The sequence below is a fragment of the Alexandromys fortis genome, unplaced genomic scaffold, assembly GCF_014885135.2.
Source record: "Alexandromys fortis isolate MF-2015 unplaced genomic scaffold, M_Fortis_MF-2015_v1.1 scaffold_50, whole genome shotgun sequence".
NCBI classification, from domain to species: domain Eukaryota; kingdom Metazoa; phylum Chordata; class Mammalia; order Rodentia; family Cricetidae; genus Alexandromys; species Alexandromys fortis.
In genome coordinates, this window is record NW_026067932.1 from 2,929,697 (window position 1) to 2,957,547 (window position 27,851).

General features: G+C 46.7%; 1 protein-coding gene across 3 annotated transcripts in view; it reads right to left on the reverse strand.

Annotated features, from left to right (window-relative positions):
* The window catches only part of Tmcc3 (transmembrane and coiled-coil domain family 3), a 255,924-nt gene that overhangs the window by 198,159 nt on the left and 29,914 nt on the right, over positions 1–27,851 (reverse strand). For 2 of the 3 annotated variants that reach the window (XM_050145604.1, XM_050145605.1), the window contains exon 2: positions 18,033–18,134. The exons of the other annotated variant lie outside the window; for it this stretch is intronic. The gene's annotated coding sequence lies outside the window, so the exon portion shown is untranslated. The remainder of the gene's footprint in view (positions 1–18,032; positions 18,135–27,851) is intronic. 3 annotated transcript variants of the gene reach the window in all.

Consider the following 27,851-nt stretch of genomic DNA (forward strand, 5'->3'; position numbering starts at 1 on the left):
TTCTCCTTGTGCCTCAGCTTCTCCTACTGTCCAGGAATTCTAAAATAACCACACCTTTCTTTTTCTTTACACCTTTATCCCATATAAGTATGGATCTCCGAAGAAGAAATCATCTAGGTTGACGTTATCAAATTCTACGTAAATGTGGGGTTGAGAGAAGATGGCGCCGCACTTGCAGAGGGCCCAAGTTTGGCTCCCAGCTCACAGGCTCACAACTACCTGTAATTCCAGTTCCAGAGGATCACACATCCTCTTCCAACCACCCCAACTTAATCTAATGCCCTTGAGACCTTCCAAGGGTCGCGATAAATGACTTAGGAGCTGACCAGATTCAGGACCCAAATCTCTGATGAGGACCCTCTCTGTGTGCAGAGGCTGTCACAGAGCCCCTCACTCTTTTCTCTCTGGCACATTGGAAACACCTGATAGTCACGCCTGCGGCATCCTGCCATCCAGCGGCGCAGCAGGTTGGAAGGAAGCACAATAAGCTTCCCTGAGATTCATAATTAAATCACAGAAACATGCTTCCTCTCACACAGCCACTACTGGGTTCTGCTGCCAGCAGCAGAGTTAATGTCCCATTTGCTGGAGCAAGCGTGCCTCCAAGAGGCTGCAGCCATATTCTCTAAGCGGATGGCAGCAGCCCTTCCCTGCAGCGGAACGCACGCACACAAGTGCACGGACATATGGGCATGTTCTCTTGCTGCTGTGCACACTGAACAGCGTTTGCTCTTAAGTAACAGTTCCAGACATGGAGGAATAATTGTGTAACGCGACTCCTGACCCTCGAGCACATGCGTGTCTATTTTTGTCCTCCCAAACTGGTCCCCACTGCGCTACTCACAGTCGCCCCAAACCAGAGCTGACAGAAATGCCTATCAGTAGCAAGTGATGGTTGCGGTCCAGTCATGCAATATGAATGTCCCTTATCGGGGACAGTGCACAAGGCACTGTGACACACCATAAATCTCAGATCCAAAATGTTGCTGGGAAAGGAACACTAAGGAAAAGGGCATGCTACACTTCGTTTAGTGAGGTCCCAACCCCGGCAAGCGTGATGGCAAGTGTTAGGAAGGAGCCCTGTCACTCCTGTGGAGGAGGTGACGGGACTAATCGCCGGGGCCCTACAACTTTGCGGGGAAGATGGACATCAGTCCATTCCTCACGCTGGGTGGTGCTTGTGGAAATGGGACAGTTATCAGTGTTTGCAGTTCTTGGTAGATTCCACCTGAAGGAAAAAGGTTTACAAACTCAACACAGAATTAAAGCCACCGTTAGTCACCCTTCTGTAGCTTATACGGAACCCATATAAGTCAGACCGTGTGGCCTCTGGAAAGCCATTTCACGCGTGCCTGCATTGTTTTCCGCCCCGGCACCTGAAGGATAGAGTTGCCAAGAGAAGAAGCACTAGATAGAAACACAGGCCATGGCTGAGCCAGCTCTCGGCACACAGGCAAGCACTCATCACCGTGAGATCTTTCAGTTGCTGGCCCTCCATCTACACCAGGCTGGGTAAGGGACGGTTGAAATGGACAAGGCCATTGAGCCATGTTAGGGGAAGAGGGGAGAGGTGGGTAAACCCTGCCCGGAGGACAATCATCCAGACATGTTGGCAGACCAGAAAACTCTGTATCCAGCAATTCCATGTTGGGAATCTATGCTTACAAGACACCAACCAAAAAGGACCCGTGCATGTGCAAGTATACATTATTTATGAGAGTTAGAGACTGAAAGAAAAAAAAATCCATCACATCAGAAAACAGTTAGGGGAAGCCCTGGTGATGATAACTTTTAATGATGTGAAAATGTCAGCTATCAGAAAAATAGACCCCTTTCTATCCATTTTTTTAGATAACTAATACCCAGAATAGATTAAGAGAAACGTAATAGTAATTTAAAATAGCAACATCATAGCAATTTAAGCTTTTCTTATTTTTTGTCCATATTTTTAATGTTTAACCGTGAATATATATTGCTTCTCTAATGGTTACTCTGAGCATGTAAGATGGGTTTTCTTCTTTTCTCCTGAGGCCTTTATCCCTGTTGTCAAGGTGACAGCCAGCTTCAAGCCCATCGCGTTTTCAAAAGGGCACCACACACAATGCAACGTATCTGAAGGAAGGTGACTGGCAGATTGGCAAAGTGCTGCAAAAATCAGCCCCTTGGGGAAAGGCCATAGGAACAGGCATGTGAGCCTTGGGGAAGGCTAGCTGACAGGACCGCTGCCTTGGAGTGCCTGACACGCGGAAGGGGTTCTCCCTGACCAGAACTAAGACTGGTAAATCACAAGAGAAGGGTAGGGGGAGAACCCCGCTCAGGGAATAAGCACATTGCCTTCCTGGCCAACAATGATTGGCTCCTCTAGGGGTCCCCTTGCTGACCGTGAGGCAATGGCACAGGACCCTCCGAGGCTGTGTTCCCACACCAGCCTGCACACCGGACAACCACAGGAGTCGAGATTTCTTACCCTCATCACCAGACACCAGTCCGAGAATAAGCGCCCATCTCCCTTTCATGGTTCTTCTATGACCTCTGGGGAGCGCTTCAAAATTCACACAAATAGGCCCACGCTTCTCCGCTGGCCCCCCTTAGTCCAAGCCATAAAGACTTCTCCCCCCTGGTGCCTTACGGCTTCCTAACTGGTCTCTCACGTCCACACTCCCTGCCTTTCTCTCCGTCCATTCGCTACATAGAAGCTAGAGTAATGATACCCCCCCCCCCAGGACAAAATTTTAAAAAACTAACATGCTACCACTCACCAAGTAGAGACTGGACCTCCACCCAACTTTAACAGAGTCCTTTCCCTAGTGTGGACTCACCTTCTCGGCCACACAATCATGCTCGCTTTGGGTTCTGCTGAGGGTACGTGCGCGTGCTGAAACAGGCCCCATCTTTCCTGATCCTTCTACAACCCAATTCACAGGTATCAGTCTCCAGATTTAGTCCCACAGAGCCTTTCCAATCCCCTAAGGAGCCTCCGTGTGTCGACTCCAATTCTCTGGGACCAGCTAGCCAGTTAGCACTCGCTGCCTCTAGTCCCTTGATAAGCAGGTATTGCTGACCTCTGATCCGCACCAGCGCCCCCATTCTTCACGCAAGCTGCTTCCTCTGCCTGGAACGATGACCTACCATCTTCAGGACTCAGCCAGTATCTACCCAGGAAGCCTCCTTCTCTTTCCAAATGGGGAGTTAGGTGCCTCTCTCACGCACGCTGACAACATCCGAACCTTTTCCGACACAGCACTGTTTGGAATGTGAATGGGTGTGCCGTGGGCATGTGGGCAGGCACGCTCACACGCGTGCAGGTAGATGCGTGTGTGCAGGTGTACCTGCTTGCGGAGGCCTGAGGTGGAAGCCAGGTGTCCTCTGTGATTGCCCGCCCCCTCACTTTCACACGGGGTCTCCTGCCACTGACCCTGGAGCTCACCTGGAGCTGACCCTGGAGATCAAGCCAGCTTGATCCGGGGAGTCTGTGGCTCTGCCTCCCAGGTGCTGGGATTGCAAACAGGTTGCCGCGCCCAGCCAGCATTTATGAACGTTCTAAACTCGGGTCCAAGCCTTGTTCAGAAATATAGCTTTATCTGCTGAGTCATCGCCCCAGGTGCACCATGGGCCTTCAGTCATAGCTCCTGCTATTTGGTAAACAATATGAAGGTGGGGATAGGTCTCTATTGCTTTATTTATCTTTAAAACTGTTAAGTATATGTCTTTATTCGCCACATACACCTCATGCATTCGTGAGCACTTTTAAATTTGGACAAATAATTGATCTCTGTGGGAAATATTCTAACGAGCACTATTTTCTAGAAGCAAATCCAGACTCCACCAAATCCTTTGTCCTGGGTCCATGAGCTGGCACTTTCATTTTTACCGGTCAGCTCAATAATTATTCTTTACCAACATCTGAATGCCCAGGAGCAGTCTTCAGGACGCTCACAGAACAATCCGTAGGTACACTAAATCGACCGAAAAGGATGTGCAATATCGAATTCATAAAGTGGCGGGTTATAAAGAAAAAAAATAAATCAAGAAAATGCTGGCGGACACAAGACTAATAAGGAAAAAAATAAATCTTCCACCGTCTACTTCCCCAAAGGCATGAACAGCTCCTGCTAATTTGATGAAAGTGCTTCTCAAGAAAGACTTCGGAGCTCAAGGCCAATGTCCCGGACTCGGGGTAGAGGCCACGGAAGGAAGGCCTGTGAGACGGGGCCTGGGGATCTCTGCCCGTATCCCCGCCATTGTCCTCGGGGACTTTGGGCAAGTTATAGGTCTCATAAATGGCAGTGCTGGATCTAAAGCGGAGGAGGACAATTGGGAAGCCCCCGACTCATTCTCCTCCCCTCCTTCTTTCCCGCTGACAGAAATGGATTTTTAGCTGGCAGTATTAATGTCCTTTGATCACATTACACTTGACCCATACTTCTAATCAGGTAACCAAGGAGACAGAAGCAGCCCTATTGAGTGACCCTCGCTGAAATATGAGAGTGTATTGCTCTCCTCCCCGCTGCCCAGCATGGAGAGGGGATGGCCTGAGTCCTTTTAGGCTGTGAAAATGGGAGGTGTCTGAGGGTCCATGGAGAAAAGAGCTAACAGAGACTGCAACCCTCAGGAACTTAGGGATGTTCCACAACTTACTGTGAACGGCCTAATTCAAAACTTGCCACATGCAGGGAAGCAGCTATGCCATTTCATGCCGAAAGGTTTCCTAAGGCAGACTACCACTGTTATTTAGGCCAAGTCAGTGTATTTCAGGACACTACTCTGTTTTTATTTTCCTTTGTTTTGTTTTTGTTTGTTTGTTTGTTTGTTTTCATAAAGAACAAGACATTCCACTCCATGGCCCTTTACACGTGAGCCCAACAGCGCCTTGCTTGGCAGCGTTGCAGGATTTCACACAAATCTGGAACCCTCCAAGACACTGGGATGATTCATGACAATGAGAACGGGGTTAGTTTTCAAGACGTCTAAACTGAAGAAGACCGCTTACCCACAGGTCTGCCCTGAGCAAAGCCCTGCTGAGGAAGTGGGAGCCTTCTTCACCCGAGGCACAGGTCTCAAGTCCTCGGAATCAGGGCTCCAAAGGCTCTGAGAACAACTCTGCCCCCATGCTTACGTGCTTCCGGATTCTGCATCGTTTAAGCTAAGGCCTCTGCTATCCACACAAACTAAATACCCACAGATTGATGAAATGTGCCAGTCTCTTGCTCTATGCAGAGCTCCCGTCTCCGCTGTCACTGGTAGACATCAGCCTTCTAAAACAGAGCTATCTGTGCTGCCCTCGCTGGGGACCTTAAGTATCTTACTATGCAAATGAGGTTCCAGCAATACAGATGATATGACATGAACCTCATTAACAGAGAGTCCATTAATTTAGAATATGTGACTATCCTCGGTGCTCAATTCTATTTTTCTGATATCTATAAAGGAAAACAACATGCCGAATAAATGACTAACACATAGAACAAAAGATGAATTCTTTCCTCCTGCTAATATTTACTGGAAATCTATTCTGTGCCAGGGCTAGGGGGGCAGCCACAGATATTCTTCTGTGTGATGCTCATTAAGAGAACTGCGAGGCAGGAATGTAGCGCAGGGATACAGTGCCACCTTGTTAAAACAGGCTAGAAGTCTGGAAAATTAAAATATGTACATCCGTACAACAGACCGAGCGGCGACGGTCATAAAACCACTGGGGTAGATCAGCTGCGGCTAGCGCGTTAACAAGGATAGCAGAGGGTGGGGGAAAAAAAGAAAAGAAAGGAAGGATTGGAACCCTGTGGAAGTATACTGTTTGTATTAAAAACAAGAAAGATGGTGATGACATATATACATACCAGGGAATATGCCGGCGAAAGCTCAAAAGGAAAATCAAGAAAAATTGGCGGTCTGGAAGAAGAGGGGAAATTATTTTTCTCTATAAGTTTGTAAGGCGGTATTCTTCGCCATTTTCATGATACTAAAGCTGACTTTGAAAAACTTACTATTTCTTATCATTTACTGGAGTCTGCAACATACATGAAATTCCTGTGTTCGCTGTGCAAACGTGCAGTGACACCATTCGTTACTGTTTAAACACGTCCATCTCGTCTGTTCTCCGTGTCTCACTGAAATGCAGCTGTAACATCTTGAAGATATTTTCGTAGCTCATCTGTCCTTTCTGCTCCCTGCCCTCTCCTCTCCCAGGCTCTGTTCAATACGAACACACATACATCCACATTGCAGGGTGGCGGAGAGAGGAAAGGATGCTGTAGGGGAGGACGTGGGAGAAGAGGGGAGGGGAGGGAGGGAGGGAAGGAGAGATCGGGCCCTTCCCAGGGAGGATCAGAAGGAAGAAGCACTTTGTTGCTCTTACTGCTGCAGGTTTAGACGGTCGGTAGTTTCTACTCTCAAGAAGACTGAAGACAGATGGCCTAAAATCACTTAATCAGCGCCACCTGTTACTCTTCCAAGTTTATTTTGAAGGAGTTGGTATCGATGCCTTTGACAATAGCTGCTCTGTGTGTGTGTGCAAGTGCGTGCGCGCACACACATGTGAGGGTACACTTGCCATGTGCAAGCGCGTGGAGGCCAGAATTTGTCGTCTTCAATCATGTCTCCACTTCATGTTCTTAAAAATTATTTTTATTTATATTGACGTGGGTGTATCTGTGTGAGTATATGACACCTGTGGGCAGGTCCCTGGGAAGGCCAGGAGAGGGCATCAGATACCCTGGAGCCAGAGTTACTGAGGGTTGTGAACTACCCAGGAAGGATGCTGGGAACCCATTCAGTTCTGCTAGAGGAGAAGCAAATGCTCCTAGCTGCTGAGCCATCTCTCTAAGCAGACTACCGTGTCTCTCACTGGTCTCTCACTGACCCTGGAGCTTGGTTTTGGCATCAAACCCAGCCAGATAGCCAATGAAAGGCTGCCCCACCCTACGCCTATCCCGGCACTGAGGCTATAGACACCCCAGAACACAGCTGGGGTGCTGAGATCCGATTTTGCAGCCTTCACGGTTGTACAGCAAGCACTTGACCCACTGGACTTCCTCTCCGGCCCTCTGGAAGCATCTGATCATTCTTAGCGGTAAAACGGGAGACGTTCTAACGCTTTGGCATCTGAAACGCCCTGGGTTCACAGAGAGACAGCTCTTGAGTTTCTTCTGAATACCTGGCACGTCCTCTTGCTTCCTCTGGCGGCTCTCTCTCCTCGCATGAGTAATGGCAAGCTGGGGAATTGGAAACTGACAGTTTTGTTTTCCCGGTGCTGATAAAGGGGAACAAACTATGTATTTGCCCTGAGTGTGCAGTGCACTGTTTGAAGTTCTTTCCTTGGCATTTTTTTTTTTTCTCTCAGCAGCAGCAACCAGGAGGAGGAAAAAGACACTTGGTAACTTCTTTAGGGAAAACCCTAACAGATTTGTGGGGATAACTCTATTCATTCTGTTACATAAATAAACCCCAAGCAATGGCACCAATTAAAAATCCTTTCTAAAGACAGCTGGACCAAAGGAGAGCCCCTCCCAGGGAAACCTCAGTCCCAGGGCTGCAATAATCCCAGGAGGTGCTGTGTACACAGTAACCCATTTGCCTCGGGATGTAGAGGGTTTCACAGGCAAGCAGCAGTTTGTCCCAAACCCCCTGGGGCCATTATTGTCCCTGTTTTGCAGATGAACAGAGGTTTGCTGAGACAGACTGCCTTGCTCAAAGTCAGAGAGCTAGTAAGCGGGCCACATCGAGTTTTAAGCCTGGCCCTGTATGACTTCGAAGCAAGCCCTGCAAGCTTGTGAGGGAGAGAATAAAGAAGGACCGCCACTGGTGTCCAAACTTCCTAACACTGCGACCCTTTATAGCAGCTCCTCAGGCTGTGCTGACCCCAACCCTAAAATTATTTCCATTGCTACTTCATAAGTGTAATTTTGCTACTGTTATGAATCGTAATGTAAATATCTGATACGCAGGATATCAGGTATGCGACTTCTGTGAGGGCTGTGACCCACAGATTGAGAAACACTGATCTGCACCCACCATTACTTTCTTGATTTTCAGTACACAGGTCCAGTGTGTCAGCAGTACAGGTCCAGCACTCACGATCCTGGGCATTGCTCTCATGGCTCTCTTGTGAACAAACCAGATTGTTTCATTTCACCCGTCCAAGACTTACTTTGTTCTGCCCACCTATGTATGAGAGGCCACGCCGCACCAGGCCATCTCGTGACTCTAAAACTGAGTCTATGAGTACTGATGTGTGCAGACCGCTTTGCTGGGACAGAGCAGTCAGACGAAGGTGAATCTAAGCCACGGGGTACATGCACCAGAAGTGCATGGTGTACTCTGCAGAGAGAAACCCCTGCATACATATTAGCTGGCAACCAGCTTCCAGTGTAATTGCACTAATGACCTCTAGTGGCCGCTGCTAAATCCAGGGTCAATTCTGGGTCATCTTTGTGTCTGGTTAGCAGAGTGCACAGTCTCCGCAACAGATCCTGAGACACCACTCTCTACCACGCTGTCCTCCACGTCTCAGACTGTTCCTCCCCATTCTCCTGCCTGGCCTGGCCCAGTTCCTCATGGCCGGTTCTGCTCTGTGCAGGCCAGCTGTGGAAGAGGGGTGCCCAGCTTCCCAGGCCTGGCTCCCTAGAGTAACCTCCTACCTACACTGACTCTCTTACATCAGAATGCTTGTCTCTGTGCCAGAACCAGATGTTTGGCTGCCGGATCAGGGAGGCTACTGGGATGGCCAACGGACAACTGGTGGCCTACAAGAAACCTCCACTCCCACCTACATAACTGACACCAGCCTGTAAGGAAAAGCCATTGCTGTTAGTGGGAACTTGGTCTTCCTTCGATGGTCAAGGCTGGGGATTTTTATTCTCACTTGAGCAAGGGTTTAAGGAAAGTCCTTCCTTTGGCATGCACTCCCCAGGTGCCCTGGTACTTGGCATGTACCCGACAGGTGCCCGGGTACTTGGCATGCACTCCCCAGGGACCCGGGTACACAGCATGTACCCACCAGGTACCTGCCACTGGGCTCACTCCTTCTCCTCTTTCAATGCCTGTCCAGACATCAGCTTTGCAGTGAGAGCTAAGCCTGACCGTTCTTTTAGACTGTAGCCTACCCCCTGGAAACACTGTCTTTCTCTGTGGCTTTATTTTGTACCACAAAAATCTCACCATCAGCCGTATGTATTTCTCTATTGTTTGTATTTCTATGTTGCTCATATTCCCAAGCTAGAGTGTAAACTCCAAGCAGGTTCAGAAAGGGCTTTCTACCGTGTTCCCCGATGCATCTACAATACACAGTGAAGTGTCTGGAAAAAAAATATTTAATATTCAAAAAGACACACATAGCTGGGTGCCCACAGCGCCCACAGCCAGTAGCTGTCCGTCTGTGAGAGAGGAAATGACGAACAGACAGTCTCACACACTGGTTTCTTTTCCTCTCATCTTAAAACAGTGATTTTTTTCTTCTTCTTACGATTAAGTGTAGGTAATATTGCATTTTGACTTCATATTGCCAAAAGAGGCCACTTGATGTCTTCGAAAATAACTGACAGACTGGATTCACTGTGTTATTTTAACAGGGATCTCTGTGTAACCCTGACTGTCCTGGAACTAGCTCTTGTAGACCAGGCTGGCCTCGAACTCACAGAGATCCACCTGCCTCTGCCTCCCGAGTGCTGGGATTAAAGGTGTGCGCCACCACCGCCTGGCAACATGTAGACTATTTTTAACATTACGGATTATATACAATGAGCAGCTCCATTTTTCAGGTTGGGAGACAAATGATGCCAGGATCGCTGTCATAACAGGGGTCTCGGCTTTACCTGTCAACAGTCAATGCTATTTGTTTTCCCACGGCAGGTCGCACTGCTTGGCATTTATTTTTATTTTGGCTTTGGCTTTTCAAATTTGGAATCTTTCTTTCCCCTGCCAGGACCCTGTCTGAACAAAAGTACATCGGTATATCAAAATACCCGAGGCAGTCAACTTACACAAAGAGGATGTTGTTTTGACTCTGAGTTTCTGAGGTTTCAGGTTATGGTCCATTAGCCCTGCTGATTTGGGGGCTGCGGGAAGGGAGGACATTGACGGCAAAGAACACGCATTGGAACAAAGTTGCACACCTTGCAAGGGTCAAGAAACCATAGGAAAAAAAAAAAAAACAAGACAAAGATGCAAGGCTCCACTACTCTTTTCAAGGGCATCCCACAGGGGCTGGAAGGTCCCCCAGAAAGTCCCACCCTTCCAGCTTCTACCACTTTTCTACAGCACCAAGCTGAGACCTAAGAAACCTGTAGCGTCAGCTTTTGTGAGATTCCTCAGATCGACTAAGTTGTGAGACATTAGTTTCCAAGAGCTGAACTTAAGTCACGACCCCACCACACACCACCTGTGAGCATCCTGCCAAGATGCTTACCAGTGGGTAAGAGAGTCATCAGCAGGGTTGCTGTGATAGGACTGGGGAGGTGACTGCTCTTCCAGAGGACCTGAGTTCAATTCCCAGAACCCACATGACAGCTCACAACTGTCTGTAACTTCAGTTGTAGGGAACCTGACACCCTCACACAGACTTATCTGCAGGCAAGACATCAGTGTACATGGGGGGAAAAAGTCCTTGGTATTTTGAAGAGGACTCAGTCTGGTCCTAGTGCCCATATCTGGTAGCTTAGATTTATCTGTGGCTCCAGGTCCAGGGAATTGGACATCCTTTGGCCTGTGCAGACACCTGTACACACAAACTCAAACACATATATTCTCTCTCTCTCTCTCTCTCTCTCTCTCTCTCTCTCTCTCTCTCTCCTCTCTCTCTCTCTCTCTCTCTCTCGTTTTTAACATCTGTACTTTTAGGAGGCAACGCTTGGCATTTTCCACCCTATCCAAATCACAGGTCAAATATTACTGCCACAGAAAGGCCTTTCTTGAACACCAACCCAAGGAAGCTGTCCCTCAGTAACTACCTTATTGACACAATCTTGGATGCCCCTCTGTATGCTGTGAATATGTTTTATTACCATTGGTTAATAAGGAATTTGGCCAATACTCAGGCAAAATAGAGCCAGGCAGGAAATCCAAGCAGAGATAGCGAGAGAAAGAAGGCAAAGTTGGGGAGACGCCATGCAGCTACCTAAGGGGCCACATGCCAGAGTCCCACTGGTATGCCACGAAGCCACGAAGCCACGTGGTGATAAACAGATTGTTAGAAATGGGTTAATTTAAGATGTAAGCGCTGACCATTAAGGAGCTTGAGCCGCAGGTCAAACAGTTTTGTAATTAGTATAAGTTTCTGTGAGATTACTCGCGACTGGGCGGCTGGGAAACGAAAGCACATCTCCGTTTACACTGACATAATCGTCATTCTGTTGCTATGATAAACCACCACCACCAAAAGTAGCTTGGGGAGAACGGGTTTATTTTATCTTATGCTCTCAGGCCACAATTCATCCCCAAGGGAAGCGAGAGCTGGAACTCAAGCAGAAACCATGAAGGGAGACAATTCCCCGCAGGCTTGATACTCTTTCCCAGTGACTCTTGGTTGTGCCAAACTGACAATAAAAAACAAGTCTGCACACTTACTATTCTATTTCATTTCCTACATGCTTTTACCGCTACCTGAAATTACCCTATGTACTTACTTTGGTCTCTTCTCTATAAACTAGAATACCAAGCCATCAGAAAACCTCAAACTTTGTCTTGTTCATCAGTCTCCAAAGCCAAGAACAGGTCTGACAATGGCAAGTCTTGGTGAGTGGGGTATAAGTGAACACACAGATTAGCTGAAGGCCACTGGTCCTTTCAACAGCCTGATGCCAAGGAGTACCATGGGGATAAAAGTCAAGCCAGGAAAACGTTTAGAGAAAGGTGGGCCATCTTGAGTAAGGTGGCCACAGAGATTTCTGAGGAGACGGTGATAAGATGACCCATAGCAGAGAGAATGAGGTGGATGTTGAGAAGTGGGATTGAGGCACAAACAGGGGATGAGGAAGTGGAAACCATGAGCAAATATACCAAAGGGAAGCCAGAAGTGGGGTGTCTCATTGTCTCCTTCTGTTTGGACCCTAGCTCTCGGCTAAGCCTTAACAACAAACATCTCATGAAATAAACCTTCTCTTGTTCTTAAAACGCCACAAAAGGGCCAGAGCGCACTCTCCTCCCCTCTGTGGGCATTTTGTTCTGGCTCCTGTCGTAGCAGGCCCAACATTTCCGTCAGCTTTGCGCTTGTCCCTTCCAATGCCTGGAAGAAAGAACTTCAAACGGTAACCAGTGAGCCCAAAGGAAGAGAGCACTGGTGGCCGCTTCTCCCCATCACTGCCCTTCCTGCTGCGAAAAGCCCACTCTTCCCCTTTAGAAAGGGACATTTTAGATCCGTAAGTGAAAACCATTAGACATTAGCCAGGGGGATTAAAGAAGACACTAAAAAATAGATGTTCTGTGTCCATGAACTGGAAGAATTGATAATGTTACATGTTTGCACTACCCAAAGGTAGCCACAGATTCAATATAATGCATATGAGAATGTCAATGAAACACAGACAGAACAAAACAATGCTTGAAAGTACCTAGAACCACAAAAGACATCCCCCCCCCCCGCAAAAAAAAAAAAACCCTAAAGCAGTTGTGATGGCTAATAGTGTCAACTTGACAGGATCTGAGATCTCCTAGGAGACTAGACTCTGAGGATGTCTGTGAGGTAACGTAGGCTAGGTTGACGGAGGTGGGAAGAGTCACCCTGAGTACGGGTGACACCATTCTGTCGGCCAAGAGCTCAGAAGGAATACAAAGAGAAGAGAAAGGAACTGAACGCAAAAGTTCCCTGCTTTCTACTTCCTGGCTACCCACGCTGTGTGACCAGCCATCTCAAGTTCTTGCCACCGTGATGTCCCCACCATTAGGGACTGCACCCGTGAACTAGGAACCCTTCCTTTCTGAAGGTCCTTTGTCAGGTAGTGTGTCATGGCAACCAGGAAAGTCACTAAGACGACAGTCTGGAGCAGGAAGATGCTGGAGAAATCACACTTCCTGGTTTCAGATTCTACTACAGCAGTCTGGACATTAAAATAGCGCTGGACATTAAAATAGAGCCGTGCATGGTGGTACAAACTGTTCACCAAGAACTCAGGAAGCTGATGCATGATGAGCCTGGGTTTGAAGCCAGACCAGGCTACACAGACCTTATCTCAAAACCAAACAAACAGAAGTTATGAGGACATACAGTACATAAACAGAAGAAACACAAACACTGTAAATAAGGTAAAAAACAAAAACAAAAAACAGAGAGCCAGAAGATCATGCCCACATTTACAGTTGAATAAACCAGTTCCAGACAGTGGGAAAGGATAGCTCTACAGTAAATGAGGATGGAGAAGCTCGAGATTCACATGAGAAAAGGTGAAACCAAGCCCTCTTTTTTCTTGAGACAGGATCTGTCTACATAGCCCTGGCAGCCCTGGAACTCATTGTATAGATTAGGCTGCTCTAAGACTCACAGAGATCCACCTGGAAACTGGAACCACCCACACACCTAGAGCACTGTCTGGGGCCGGGATGGGCAATGGGACCCTGCTTTCCAAATTTTGTCATACATTTTCAGTGCCTCCTGATTGGCTGGCACAGATGCCTACTTTGGTTTCCGTCTGTTGGCCACCAACAGTTTTCCTAACAACATCCAGAGGGAAATTTTAAGGCACAAATCCCCTGTTTTCCCCTCTGTGGAGCCAGACATTTAAGAAGGTCACTGCCTAACCACAGAGATCACAGAACAGAAACTTCGGTGACCACAGAAAACAAGAACACACAGTAGCAGATACTAGTTAGAAAGGTCACAATAAACATTAGCCCTCCACAACAGTAAGATCCAAAGAGGGAGGGTGTGGGATTTCCAAAGTCAGCACGGAAGAGGACTCAGAATGCCTGGTTTCCAAATAATAATAATACAGTCTTGTATTATAGGGAGATACGGTCGTTCATGGGGGAAAATCATTTATTTAAGAAGCAGCTCAAAAATTGTAACCAGTAGCCAGATGGCAAGACATTTATCTAACTTTGATGGAACACATGAGTACACACAAGACAAAAGAAAAAAAAAAAAAAAAAAAACAAACAAAGACAAAACAAAAACCTGTAAGTGAACTCCAAGTAGGATAAATCCAAACCAGAAAACAATTGAAATCAAAAGAGAAACAACTATTTATGTACAAAGAATTCTCACTAAGATTAATAGCTGACTCATGAGAAACCACACCTAAGGAAGTAGATGGCATTAAAGCCCTGCAGGAGATTTTTTTTTAAATTTAAGCAAGAATTCTGTGTCTGGAAAAACAATCCTTTGACAAAAGGAAATCCAGGCATGGTAGATGGCACCCACCTTTAATCCAGCACTTGGGAGGTAGGGGCAGGTGGATCCCTATGAGTTTGAGCCCAGCCTGGTCTACAGAGTCCCAGGTCAGCTGGAGATACAAAGTGAGAACATGCCTTTAAAAAAAAAAAAAAGAAAAAGAAAGGGAAGACAGACATTTCTGTCTAAAGAAGATCTGAAAGAATTCATCACCACTGAACTTGCTTTGCAAGAAATTAGACACAGAGTTCTTTGTTTTAAAATGAGAAACCATTAGGGTAACTCAAAGCAAAGGAAGAAAAAGAGCAACAACAACAAAAAAAACCCAAAATCTATGAAACTTCTAATCTGCGTCAGTAGAAATAAAAGGAATCGCTGTGACTACTTGCCGTAACTATGGAAACTATAGGTGATATTAATCAAACAAGTGTCTTACGTTTTCCTTCTATCTAAAATGCTAATGTTAAGAAAAATTGTGAAATTAACAGTATGGTTTCATTGTGGAAAAACCAAAAGCCAGAATAACCTCAAATAGTATCAGCTTTGTCCTGGTTGAGTCAGAAAATAATACCAACTTGGCCTTTGAGACAGAAACAAAATAAGAAGAAGATAAGAGTGTCGCAGGGTTCTTTCTTTCTTCTCTCTCAAAGGGATAGCCCCTACATTGCTTAGCAGTGTTTCTAGGTAGTTTGGCTATCAGAGCCATTAGAGCGCAATAGTGAAGAAACAAAATCTAGCCAGGCATGGCGGTGCACAGCCGTAATCCCAGCACCTGGGGAGGCTGAAGCAGGATTGTGAGTTTGAGTCTTGAATGAACACTATAACAAGTACCAGGTCAGCCTGAGACGCACCACAAGGCCCAAGTCAGCCTGGAACGCATCGCAAGGCTCAGGGGGATGTTATAAGGAATACATGCGACACACTTAGAATAGACTCCAGCTTGCATGAAAACCCTAATATTAGCTTTTAATATTATCGTTATTGTTATCACTTAAAGGCACTTGGAGGCACAAAGGAGGTTCTATCCAAGTCTACTGCAATAGAAATACAGAAAAATTCGAATTTTGCAATCAGTTAATCCACTCCTTATCTAGGACAAAGACAGCATAATCAATATTTTAGTGATTTAAAAAAAAATTCTTGGCCAAAGTAATAATGCAATTAGTTGTGGAAGCTCTGTCTTCTAAACAAGAATCTGAGAGTCTGTTTGTCTTTCTGTCACTACTGTTGATACAGGATATGGATAAACCTCCATGTAAAAATCCAGGCTCGGTGGCATGTTTATAAACATCACCATCATCATCATCATCATCAACATCAGCAGCAGCAGCAGCAGCAGCATCCCTGGGCTTGCTGGTGAGCCAGCCTTGCCTACCTACCTGACAAGCTTCAGTCCAACAAGACATCCTGTCACAAAACTAAAAGGGGACAGGAGAAATGACACGACAGTGCTCTCACAGAGGATCCGGATTTGGCTGGTTACTTACAGCTGTCTGTAAGTAGTTTCAGAGGACCCAATACCTCTCTGGCCTCCTCAAGCACTGTAAAACACATGGTGCCCACATATACATACGTGCAATAAAACACGCATACACTTGAAGTAAAAATAAAGTGGACAGCACCTAAGAAACAACATCAAAGTTGCCCTCCGACTTCGACGTGTGTAAGTAAGCATGCTCACATGTGCACCTGCACGCAGAACACACGCAGAGACACACAATCCAGGGCATTCCCACAGGCTGTGTGACGGTGCGTTGCTGTGGGGGAAGATCGAGCAAAGAGTAAGGTTTCCAGTCTTGTGTTCTACTCATTCTAGGCTTTTCTGATTGGGTAATCTTCTACCCAATCCCATTTTAATCATATTGAGTCTCATGTCCTGGTGGTAAGCTCTGCAAGTAGTCTTCCTAGATACCTGCATTGATTTCCACCTCTGCCTCTCCCTAAGCCAGAGACATAGAAGCTAAAACCGTGTCAAATCCCTTTATCCACAGGACTGTATTAGTTGTGAATAGCACACACACCCCAGGTTGGGTGTTTAGCTCAGTGGAAGCAAGCACAAGGCCATAGGCTCTGAGTTCAATCCTCAAAACCATCACAGCACACACAAAATTAATCTTGTTAGCACTCTAAGCTAGAGAAAGAATTCCAGGGTTCAAGGAGGGCCCGGGTGAGCTGCCAGATTGGGGTTCTGTAAGATTCCAGAGCTCTGACCACCAACTTAAAAGGTACCGATGTAGAATTTCCCAGAGAGAGCCTTGTGGCTACTTTCCCCCTGTTTGCCTTCAAAGCTGATCCATCCAAGGAACCAAAGGATTTATGGTTAGGACTTAATGTGGGCAAAACACCACCTTCCATGTCCCTGGTTGGATTCTCACCATGCACCAAGAATGACACAAATCTTCTGTGTTGAAGGGGTCCTATCAGGACCCAAAGTATTACCAGTCTGTTTATTTTATCACAAAAGGACTCTCCCTGGAGTGAGGGCTAGCCTCTCTTTACTTGCACTGCAAGACTGTACTCCTGAGTCTGCCCTGGAGAGAAACCCAAGGTGATCAGAAGGGCTTGTGCCGCTCCTCTCTACCAGGCAGTGAGAAGCCCGCATCCTGGAGCAACAGCATCCCACAGCCTGCAGCTGAGTGCCGTGGGTGAATTAGTCAGGACCGGACAACAATCCAGTCATCGGAGAAGCCGGGCTACTCCTATTGCAACCATGAGATTCTTAAAAATAAGACACAAGACACGACTTTCCATGTCATGACTTCAGGAATGCTTAACCGTGGGAAGAACTTTGCCTTCTTTGGGTGACATCTCTGTGAGAACAGGGAACTAGGTCTCTATTGTCTTTGCATCCCAAGCACCCATCCTACAAACTGTATGAGAAACAACTGCTTCTTACATACCCAAGTGGACTTCATCTTGATGATATCTAGCCATGTCTCAAAATTCCAAACTAGGAATGAGCTTCTTGGCACTCAAGAGGCTGAGGGAGGGAGGATACTAAGTAGTTTAAGGCCAGAATGGGCTACTAAGTGAGGCCTTAACTTTTCCCCTTTTCAAATTGTATAAATACGTATTTTTAAAACCCTGTGATAGATATACAAATGAATATAACTGGAAGTCAACTACTGTATAACACACCACTGAGGAGGTTGGTAAAGCTAGAGCTGTCTCAAATGTAATGGATTTCATAAAGCTCGCTTTGTCGTGCCCTGCTAGGAACCCGGACCCAGCTGCTGAGGCTTGCCCTTATGATTATGGAAAGTCTACTCAAGGCGCTTTTGCATTTTGGGTTAAATGGTTAGCACATGTACAACACTTATCATAGTGCCTGGCTCACAGTGACTTCTTAAGAAACATTAACTATAAGTATTTTCTGTCATCAGGTACTGTCCAAGCTAACACTCTAGGGTACCAAATTAAACAAAAGCTCACTGGTTTCCCCAGAAAAGTATTAACAGATGTAAGATGCATATTTAATTCACTTCCTGAACGGCAAAACTTGTCCTCAGAGCTTGAGAAGTCTTCTAAAAGCCAGAAATAAAGTCTTAACATAACCCTACTGCCCTGAAAAGTGTTTACTAGAATGTCCCTTTAAAGCAAAAATAGATATCTACCAAACTCTACGTATATGCCAGAAAGAACTAAGCCATCAGCCTTGCTAACATCTTCCTTAAACAAGTAAACAAACAAATGAATATCAGAGATCATCTTTTACCTTCTCTTTGGGCCGGACGGTGGTTCTAGGGCTGTGAGAGGTAGGCCACTTTCGTGGGATGAGAGCCCATGGGTCTATGAGGGCTTCAGATGACTGCTGTTCCTGTTAAAAATAATCACCGAGAAACAAAAAGCAGAAGTATGTACAGAATTGCTTCATTCACGCCCGCACCCCCTCCCGCCCCGCCGTCATGGGTGCTTTTCCTGTTTCTCACATCACCAATCTTCCAGATCAGCAATTCCCAAGTGGGTGCCCTGATGACCGCTGGTCCCCAAGATCCCTGGCGGCGCAGTGTGCATCGGCCAAGTGATTGTGGGAAGCACCACACTTCCCGCAAGAAAAGACACAACATCTACCCACATGTAAAGGTTCCTTCCAGGCTTTCCTTAAAAACTCATTTACTGGTGTTTACTCCAGGTTTGCAAGCCCATATAACCACCCATAGCTAGAGTGCTGTTAGTTCCTTGCCCAGACACTTCTACGTAAAACACACACACACACACACACACACACACACACACACACACACACACAAAGCAGAGATGGCCAGGGACTAAGAAAGGTTTTCCTTTTCCTGATATATTTTTTTTTAATAATTATATTCTTTATCAAAGGAAGCAGGTGGAAGTCAAGTCTACAAAAACAGAATAGAAGCAACAGTCCGTCAACCTTCTAGCAAGGAGGAAGGAGCTCACAAGCCCCCACCTCTAACTATGGAGCTATTGGTTTGCAGCACCTGATATTATCTGAGGAAAGAGGAATCCATTTACTTCAAGGATGTGACCACTGTTAGGTCAACCACACTCCAGTGGATGGTCCTATGTCCCTGAGAGTATAGGCAGCGCAAACTGACTTGACTCAGTGAGTAATCTGAAGAAATAAAATAAAAAGGAAAGAAGGCCCAAGCTGGGAGGGGCTAGGAAGTTGAAGGTTGAATCTGGGAGGATCCTCACAGGACAAAAATATGGCATTAAAACTGATTCCGGGAATCCTCCTTAGGGCACTGGGGCAGGAGTTAGCGCTTTTAATCGTTGTTAATATTAAGCACTGGTAAGTGCTGTAAGAATTTTTAACTCAGCTGGGTTTGGGCATTTCTGCGGGAGAGAGGCGGAGGCAGGACTGACTTAGAGACTGGGCTAAGCAGTGAGTTCTAAGCCAGCCAGGAATAAGGCCCGAACAAACAACAGCAAGAGGAAGCGGTAGACCTGTGTTGAGCTTTTCTAAGCGCTGACCATAGACACACCATGAATGTGTTCTGTGAGTGATTAAAACTGGCGCGCGAGCCATTTGACAAGCCCTTCCTGGCACCCTTGAGCGTGGCTCTTTCAGCTGGGCGGTCCCTTTCCCAGTAACCGGCTGCACGGCCCTCCTGACAGCCCAGATGCCCTTATAATCCCACTGAAGAAAATCCAGCCACTGTAGGACGCCTCTCTACCCACAGCGGATGGCATTCCCCAGTCATGACCGCTCCAGACACTGTTGGCTGGCCTTAGAAAGCAGCTCTCAGGGGACCACAAGCCTGGTGAACTCTACGTGACCTTACAGCCTTTTGTTACCCAGGCCAGAAGAGGAGCACTTCCTCTCAAGGCCTGTGACTGGCACGGTCACAACCACGCATGATTGGTACAAATACAAACCATTCCTTGGTTTAAAGATTTCATCTAGGTATGATTTTGTTCACAGGGGTGTGTCATGTGAACACAATGCCCACAGAGGCAAAAGGAGGGCAGAGGATCCCCTGGAATTGGAGTTAGAAACGAGGGATGGCTGTTATCCATCCACGCTGTACTCTGATGTTACAGGATCAAGCCCCCATAAAAGACTTCTCCGGGTGGTCTTGCCTAAGCTGCTAACATGAAGAGCTGGTGGGAATGACACGGGAGCCTCTGCAGCAGGGGAGCCACCAAGCGACACTCAGCAACAGTGAAAAGGCAGCTGGAAAATTCCTAAGGACTGGGGCTGGGAGCAGAGTGACCAAAAGAGGCTGGGCTCTGAGAGCCTGAAGAGCCGAAGGTCTTCGTCACCAGAAAGTTCCCTGAAGCTGCCGAGTCTCATGGACCAAGGGAACTGACAGTCTAGGCCCCAACTGGAGACCCACCCAGGAGCTGTAACAGCAACAGGCAGATGTCACCCACCACTGATGAACACTGAGGATTGATTATAGCAGCTGGCAAGGGCTGTTGCTCAGAGCAGTGAATTTACATCATGAGTACTTAGTAACTTCTAAAACCTAGAGCCATAGATCCCCAGGTCTGGGTACCTAGTCTACCCTTTGCGTAATCAGGGCTCTGGAACTGCCAACATGACCAGAGCTCCCTCCCAGTTCCTCCGAAGGTTGACCCAGCAGATCGAAGGGACGACCCCTCCCAGCTGAATGGAAACACTACTTGCTCAGCTGTATTTATAGGTGCTAAGATGGCCAAAGGTGAGCCTCATTCCCATTCAACCCAAGGAAGAACCTGAGATCAAATAGTAGACACACGGAGTAGCCACTATGAGGGGACAGGGTTTCATATGCAACCTCAGCAACAGTCCTCGAAGAGGTGTGTACTGGAACTTGCTTTGTAGACCAAACTGGCCTCGAACTTGGAGAGATCCACCTGCCTCTGCCTCCCAAGTGCTAGGATTAAAGGCGTGCGCTACCACCACTGCCTGGCATGTTACCTTTCCTTACAGAGTGGAGTTTCCAGAGCTTTCAAAACTAGAAAAAGCCACAGAGTATGTGGAACCATGATGTGAACTCAGATCCATCTTCAAAGCCTGAACAAAACAGTTCAGAGTTTAGCAAAAAGGATTTACCTTCCGGATGCAGCTGACAGCCATGTTTTTAGCATCTAGTATACACAGACGTGCCCATGTGGGTGGGGAAGGGGATACAAAGGTAAATAAGGAAGTCTGAACCTCAGAACTGGGCGAGCTTATGATCCCTTAATAACAAGAGATTTTAATCACTCAATTACTCACAGTGAGTTCCCCTTGTGGATTACAGTAACTAACTAGCTCAGAATAAAAAATGGGCTAATAATCTTAGCACTTCACAAACTTACAGAACCAGAAACAAGTCACAGCAGGAAAAATAAAAACAGATTTCAACAAAACTTAAAGCTTTGGTGCAAAGGACCCTACGATGGTTGATCTCCACGGCCGACTTGTTTGGACTAAGGGACACCTAGGCGTTACTTAGTGAGGCGTATCTCTGGGTGTGTGCATCTTTGGGCGCCTTTCCAGGGAGGATCGACTGAGGAGGGTGGGACCCACCTTGGACCATCCTATGGGCCGAGGCCCTGGATTGAATACAGAGCAGGAAGTAGAGCACGAGGGGAGCACCACGTGGGTAACCCCCCTCTATTCAGACTTCCTTACCTGCGAGGATACCAGCAGGTAGCCTCCCACAACCGCCCACACCTTCCAAGTCATGTTTTCCCCGGATCCAAAGCCAAAGCGAAGCTCTCCTCCCTTGTGCAGCTTCCGGTCAGGTACTCTGTCACAGCAGAGAGAAAGGCTGCTAATCGGGGTATCACTCGGTGTCGAGCAAGGTCACTAATAAAGATATCATCAACAAAGTGAAACCAGACGAAATTCTTGCCAATCACGCAGCTAACAAAGGACTTGTCTCCATATTTAAAATCTCCTGTAACTCCACAAGGAGAAGACTACAAATGCATGTTTTCATAGGGGTATACGCTCATTACTCGTGGTTCTATACCTAGTGGCAGGATGCAGAGACACGTAGCAATTACAGGCTTAGCATTTTGAGGAAGAACCATGCTCTTTTCCACAGTGAGTGTACTAATTTACATCCCAGCCAGCCGCGCACTGGGGTCCCCATTTCCTCCCATCCCTATCAGCACTTGTTCCCGTCTCTTCTTATGTCATCTGCTCATGTGGGTTCGGTTTGGAATTTCTCTCATCTTGTCTCATCTTATTTCCACGTTTATTTATCCACTACTTGTCTTTGGAGAAATACCTACCCAGTTCCTTGGTTGTTTCTTTCTTTTCTTTTCTTTCTCCGCCCCCCCCCCCAGGGTTTCTCTGTAGCTTTGGAGCCTGTCCTGGAACCAACCCTCTTGTAGACCAGGCTGGCCTCGAACTCACAAAGATCTGCCTGCCTCTGCCTCCCTAGAACTGGGATTAAAAGCGTGCGCTGCCACTGCCTGGCTACCTTGGTTGTTTCTAGTAGGCTACAGTAGCCTCTCATGCCTTCCTGACCTGATAGAAGTTCTTTGTGACTTACATCATTATGTAATAATTTCTTCTATTTTGACTCTAAGGGTGGTTGAGGACCCTGGCTCTATGAAGAAGACCCTAATGATTTGGAAATGTTCATGGTGGGAAAGAAATGTTAGGATTAAAGAAATTAGATGCAGACTCAGCAGTGGGACACAGACAGCAGTTAAAGTATCAGTAGATTCAGGCGCAGTGCTAAGCCCACTGAAATACAAAAGTGCTGGGACCAAAAGTACAAACCACCATACCAAGCAAAATAGCTTCTTTTAATGAAAAAAATTATTTCCACTTTCTTTCTTAGCCTATTTTGTTTTGAGTCCTTGCCACTTCCCCCTAATAAATCTATGTACGTTTGTAATCATTACTATAGAAGCACATTGGAAAACCTTCAATGAGTAGCAAACTCTCAGAAATGAACAACAATGACATATGTTGTCCTGGGACCAGAGGGACAGGGAGGAGACAGGTGAGTCCAGCGCTAGTGATGTAGCTGGGTGGTCGAGGGCTAGCCATGTGAGAGGCCCAAGTTCAATTCTCAGCATGGGGGTAGGGACCCGGGGGCTAAGGAGATGACTTAGTAGCAAGCATGAGAACTGCGAGCAGGTCCCCAGGATCTACATGAAAACCAGACATGATGCTGCATGCCTGCAACCCCAGGGATGGGGCACAGAGACTGTGGGTTCCAGCGACTTGTTAACCAGCCTCGCCAAAATGGCTGCTCCACATTAATCAGAGAACCTGTCTCAAAAAATAAAGTAGGAAGTGCTACAGGAAGATACCATGAGTCAGCCTATAACCTTCACATACATGCACATGAACAGGCAACCACACCCACACACAACCACATACACGTACATATCATACACACACATCATACATAAACACCACACACACACACCCCAAACCACAGCATATCACACCCCCACACTACACTACATATACACACACGACCACAAATATGTACATATCATACACACAATACACATAACACACACACCATACCAAACCACAGCACACATACACACACACACACACCACTCATGCACACCACAAACACACACCATACCATATCACACCCCCACACACTACACTACATATATACACACACAACCACATATATATATATACATATCATACACTAACCACACATAACACACATACCTCACACACCATATCAAACCATAGCACACATATGCACACACACCACAGCGTGCACGCACACACACACATACACCACATCAAAGCACACCACACACACACACACACACACACACTCACACACACTGCCTCCTACACACCTCCATCACTGTGAACTAGCCAAAAGACATCTAGGTACAGGGACATGGACATAGTACGGGTAAAAACTAAATATGCAGATTTCTTTCTTCGTAGGTAGAAAGAGCAAAGAAAGGGAAGAAACAAGACTCAAAATGATACCAAAGACAAATTTGGGGGAAAACCCAGTAAGACAAAAATAGCACATTTTCAAGAGCTGCAAGTTGTCAATATTATCAGTAGTGGCCATACTGCATATAGATCCGGGTACTTTACAACAGCTGTTCTGAAGGGCATGGAATGCAGGAGCAGCTTGACTAAAGTCTGTATGAGGGAAAAATTGGGATTTGGTTAACTGAAACCTCAGTGTCATAGTTAATAAGTAAGTCAGCCAGACCGCTCTTGTCCACACCACGGGAGCTGACAGGCTCAGCAACTCTACTCGCCAGATGGCATCTGACAAGCAGATCAGAGATGAGCGCCCAGGGCAGGATCTGAAGCACAGCAAGCAATGTCCAGACTAGACCTGAGCTAGATATGACACAGTTGCAGGGCTGGAGAGATGGCTTGGTGGTTAAGAGCGCTGGATGCTCTTCCAGAGGACCCAGGTTCAATTCCCAGCACCCACAAGGCAACTCACAACCTCTGCGACTCCAGTTCCAGGGGATCTGACACCTTCACGCCAATGTAAAGCTTGTAAAATCAATTTAAAAGATATGAAACAGTTGGTATCTGCAGAAGCAAAGACTAAAGGCACTCTGGCTGTGTGATATCACCCAAGGGTAGAAATGACAGGATCCACAATTAAAATAATATTCTATAACAGGCTCCATATATGAAATAGACTCTACATCTGAAAATGTCTCAAAAACTGGTCTGTTAAAGCCGTCTTTAGCTGGAAATGTCTGGGGACTCACAGAGGGTGCAGGTGTGCTCGGTGGGGGCTCATAGAGGGTGCAGGCGTGCTCAGGCAAGATTTAGGCTCCGTCCGTCATAAGCTTCTAATTCTGAGCATGACTGCGGTTCATCAGGCTGGCAGGAGGAAGCCTGGGGCTTTAGCACGTTTCGGGGTGATGAATGGCGAATGCTTCAGAACCTTCTTGGTAGACCCTGGGCCAGGGTGGGAGCTGGCTGCCCGCAGGTGGGCACTCGGCAATTTTCTGCAATGGCAACTAAGCCTAGACATGGAGTACACAGACACAGAACTCTAAATAGTCACTAAAAAAAAAATCACTGGCTTTATAACGGATGGGTTTTGATGGATAGATTACATATCAGTTCCATTCTTCTTGTTTAGAATGAAAACCATGGGACTGGTTCCCTGGGCTGACATTTTGGTGTCCCTAGTTACATCTGTCACCCAGTCAGAAAACAGAAACTCAGTGGAGAGAAAAAGCGACATTTCTCCTTCCCTTCAATTGATTGGAAACATCACATTCAGAGCTGGGTGTGGTGGCAACGCCTGCAATCCCAGCATCCACTTGTTGAGGCAGGAGGACTAGGAGTTTGAGACCAGCCTAGGTCGCAAGGTATGTTTCAAGCCAACCTGAGCTAGAGAGACAATGTCTTAACAAACAAACAAACCAATAACCAAAAAGAAACAAACAAACAAAAAAAAACCCCACTTTGGTTTTTTCCACTTTAAAGCTATGAGCCAACCATTTCTCTAAAGATTTTGAAGCTTGTTAAACTCCACCCTTGTCTAACACACTGCTCTCTGCTAGCTGGCCTTGAACATGTTACTTAACTGGTAGCACACAGCTCAGCTGTCTGAGTTTGCACACCATCCCGCAGGTGATAAAGTCTCAACAAATGCTGATGCTTTAATTCTTTTTTTTTTTTTTTTTTTTTTTTTTGTTGTTTGTTTTTTGAGACAGGGTTTCTCTGTGGCTTTGGAGCCTGTCCTGGAACTAGCTCTGTAGACCAGGCTGGTCTCGAACTCACAGAGATCCGCCTGCCTCTGCCTCCCGAGTGCTGGAATTAAAGACATGCGTTTAATTCTTATTGTCAACACGGCACCACCACCTTCAAGATGACCCTAGGTCTCGCAGGGGACTGATACTCCGTCATTCTTCAGACCAGTTAGTGTTTCGTTACTGCTGTACCCATTGGACTCACTCTCCCCTCAGCCAAGGAGCTTTCTAACCCTCACCTGACATGTAACTTAAACTTTGAAGTTAGATCCCCAAATCATCCCTCTGGATAAAAAGAAAGCTATACCACACCCTCTAGCTAAAGCAAACTACTTCACAAATCAACAATAGTGGAAGTTTTAAATAGGTGCATTGTTGTTTGTTTCCAAGAACACTGGACAAAGACAAACACGCCAGCATCTCCCAGAGGCCTGGCAAACAGGGAAACAGGAGAAAAATAAGGCCGTCTGCAGGAGGAGCTGGCACAGTACCCCAGCTATCAGGCCCTGCTCCAGAACAGCCTCACCTACGGAGTCCAACAAAGACCTAGGGAATATATTGGCTGCTTTCTGGGTAACAGATGGAAACCAACCAAATTCAAAACACTCTCTTCTTATGTAAAAAGGGAAGAGATACCATCTAGGGTAGAATTCTAAAAGGCTTGCATCTTCCGGTTCCCTTTCTGCTGAGGGGGGGGGGGGTTCAGGGGCACAACCCTGGAAAAGATAGCCGTGGTGCCAGGCAGACCACATTTCACCAGTGATGTCAGGAAAAACACTCTCACCTTTGACCTGACTTGCCCACCCATCTTCACTGCAGCTAAAGGATGCTCTGCCCTAGTGCATTCTTGGAGCAACCCATTGTGCTTAGCAGGGGGCCCACGGGCCTGCACTAGGGAGAGCCATACACTACGCAGTTCCCGTACTGGCTGGTGAGCCACAAAATTCATAACCTCAAAATTCAAGGGAATTCAGGGGACTTATTGTGATGAGGGTGATGCTAACATTTCCGAAAACCTTCCAACAGCTGTGGGAGCTTTCTTGAGCACCCCATCCCTTCCTGAACAGCGCAGAGAGAAAAGCAACTTCCAGGAAGAAGCGATCTGTTCAGGCAAGTGTAAATACCCCTGGAACCTGAGTAGGCAACAATGGGCCTGTCATCATGGCCTATCACTGTTCTGAAGCAAAGTCACAGAACTTTAGAGCTGAGAGGACCCACAGAAGTCCCCTGGTGACATTACTCACCAAAAGTCACCAATAGGAAAAGTGGTCACACCAGGACGAAGACACCCAGCTGTGCCACAAGAACTGGAACACACCATTGTTCTGGGGGGTGCAAGCCACCAGGTCCATGAAGGAACACCCTTCACCCAGCAAGAAAGGGTTGTGAGGGAGCACATGAGGAGTTAAGCTGGATCCTGAGCTGACAAGGGTTCAAAACCAAAGCTCCGCCCTTTACCAGGCTGCCATCAGGACAGGGTCCCCAGTCTGGGCTTCTCATCCACAAGAAAGTACTAATAAAAGCGCCAGTCCCATCGTGTGTCCTCTGGATGCAAAGCGACCGTGGAGAGGGCTCCTGCATAACTCATTGTCACCAACATTAATCGATCAAGGAACGGCAGCGAAAAGCCAGAGATTCTCTGACTCAAGGGGGGACGGGATGTGTGACAACCCACTCTCGGGGAAGAAAAAAACTTGCTTTTTAAAAAAAAAAACAGTCTCCATCAGACTGGCCAAACATGCAAGTCTGTGATTGCTGACTGATGTGGGTGTGGCTAGCCTATTGTGTGTGTGTGGGGGGGAGGTGCCATCTCTGGGCAGGTGGTCTTGGGTGTATAAGAGAGCAAGCCAAGCAAGCCTTAGGGTGCAAACCAATTGGCAGCATTCCTCCTTTCTCCATAGTCTCTGCCTCCAGGTCCCTGCCTTGGTTTCCTTGATAATGGACTATAAGCTGTAAGCCAAATAAACCCTTCCCTCTCCTGGGTTGCTTTTGGTTGGGTTTTTAATTACAACGACAGAGAAGCCTAATTAGGCCAGAGGGGTTGTCCATTAAATAGCGGAGCATTATTTAACTTCGGGGAATTCAAAGACCTGCCAAGGGTCATATTAACAGTGGTTAGAGAAAGAGAAAAATGCAAGCAGGAATACATCATCAATAGTAAATGTTCATGGCTCTACTTGCGTCAAATGGTCCCACTCAGACATATGGCACACCTCAAGAAGAGATGGAAGAAAAAATGCAATATTAAATAATTTTTTAGACAGTGGATTTATAATTGACTGGCACTGTTTTCTCTATTATTTTTCGTTGCTCCCCAAATTTTATGTAGACAAGTGGAATGAAAATTCTAAGGTGTGTTTGTCAAGAAGAAATCTGATATCAGGTTTCAGAGGACTAAAGGAAG